General features: G+C 39.5%; 1 non-coding gene across 1 annotated transcript; it reads left to right on the top strand.

Moving 5' to 3' along the window:
- The first annotated feature begins 760 nt into the window (after positions 1–760).
- Positions 761–868, top strand: LOC130964916 (small nucleolar RNA R71). Its single transcript, XR_009080981.1, has one exon. It is a non-coding gene; the product is annotated as a small nucleolar RNA R71 (small nucleolar RNA).
- Positions 869–1,707: the final 839 nt, after the last annotated feature.

The following is a 1,707-nucleotide window of genomic DNA, read 5'->3' as shown; positions in this document are numbered from 1 at the left end:
TGTTGATGGCCTTGCACTCTCCTTTTGGATTTTCTTCTGTATTGCTTGAAAGAGTACTAGGAGGGAGTTCAGTAATTTTCTTGCTCAGCTGTCCCACTTGTGCCTCCAAATTCCTAATGGAGGACCTCGTTTCAGTCATGAAACTTTGAGTGGTTTTGATTAGATCAGAGACCATAGTTGCTAAGTCAGAGTGGTTCTGCTTAGAATTCTCTGTCTGTTGCTAAGAAGATGATGGAAAAGGCTTGCCATTGCTAAACCTGTTTCTTCCACCATTATTGTTGTTGAAACCTTGTTGAGGTCTCTCTTGATTCTTCCATGAGAGATTTGGGTGATTTCTCCATGAAGAATTATAGGTGTTTCCATAGGGTTCTCCTAGGTAATTCACCTCTTCCATTGAAGGGTTCTCAGGATCATAGGCTTCTTCTTCAGATGAAGCATCCTTAGTACTGCTTGGTGCATTTTTCATTCCAGATAGACTTTGAGAGATCAAATTGACTTGTTGAGTCAATATCTTGTTCTGAGCCAGAATGGCATTCAGAGTATCAATCTCAAGAACTCCTTTCTTCTGATTTGTCCCATTGTTCACAGGATTCCTTTTAGAAGTGTACATGAATTGGTTATTTGCAACCATTTCAATTAGTTCTTGAGCTTCTGTAGGCGTCTTCTTCAGATTAAGAGATCCTCCAGCAGAGCTATCCAAAGACATCTTGGATAGTTCAGAGAGACCATCATAGAAAATACCTATGATGCTCCATTCAGAAAGCATGTCAGAAGGACATTTTCTGATCAATTGTTTGTATCTTTCCCAAGCTTCATAGAGGGATTCTCCATCCTTTTGTTTGAAGGTTTGGACTTCCACTCTAAGCTTACTCAATTTTTGAGGTGGAAAGAACTTTGCCAAGAAGGCATTGACTAGCTTTTCCCATGAGTCCAGGCTTTCTTTAGGTTGTGAGTCCAACCATGTCCTAGCTCTGTCTCTTACAGCAAAAGGGAATAGCATTAGTCTGTAGACCTTAGGGTCAACCCCATTAGTCTTGACAGTGTCACAGATTTGCAAGAATTCAGCTAAGAACTGATGAGGATCTTCCAATGGAAGTCCATGGAACTTGCAATTCTGTTGCATTAGAGAAACTAATTGAGGCTTAAGCTCAAAGTTGTTTGCTCCAATGGCAGGGATAGAGATGCTTCTCCTATAGAAGTCGGGAGTAGGTGCAGTAAAGTCACCTAGCACCTTCCTTGCATTGTTGGCATTGTTGTTGTTTTCGGCTTCCATGTGTTCTTCTTCTTTGAAGATTTCTGTTAGGTCCTCTGCAGAGAGTTGTGCCTTAGCTTCTCTTAGCTTTCGCTTCAAGGTCCTTTCAGGTTCAGGGTCAGCTTCAACAAGAATGCTTTTGTCTTTGTTCCTGCTCATATGAAAGAGAAGAGAACAAGAAAATATGGAATCCTCTATGTCACAGTATAGAGATTCCTTGAGGTGTCGGAGGAAAAGAAAAATGGAAGAAAGAAGGAGAAGAATTCGAACTTAGTCAGATAGAGTTCGGATTGTGCATTGAGGAGGAGTGGTACTCCATAAATAGAAGGATGTGAGAAGAGATGAGGAAATTTTTCGAAAATTAAGTAAAAGAATTTGAAAACATTTTTGAAAAATACTAATTAATTTTCGAAAATAAGAGTGGGAAAGAAATCAAGTAATTTTTGAAAAAAATT

This window comes from Arachis stenosperma, chromosome 2 (genome assembly GCF_014773155.1).
Source record: "Arachis stenosperma cultivar V10309 chromosome 2, arast.V10309.gnm1.PFL2, whole genome shotgun sequence".
In the NCBI taxonomy this organism is placed as follows: domain Eukaryota; kingdom Viridiplantae; phylum Streptophyta; class Magnoliopsida; order Fabales; family Fabaceae; genus Arachis; species Arachis stenosperma.
Note: the sequence above shows the minus strand (reverse complement) of the source record. Positions and strands in the feature narration are given on the sequence as shown.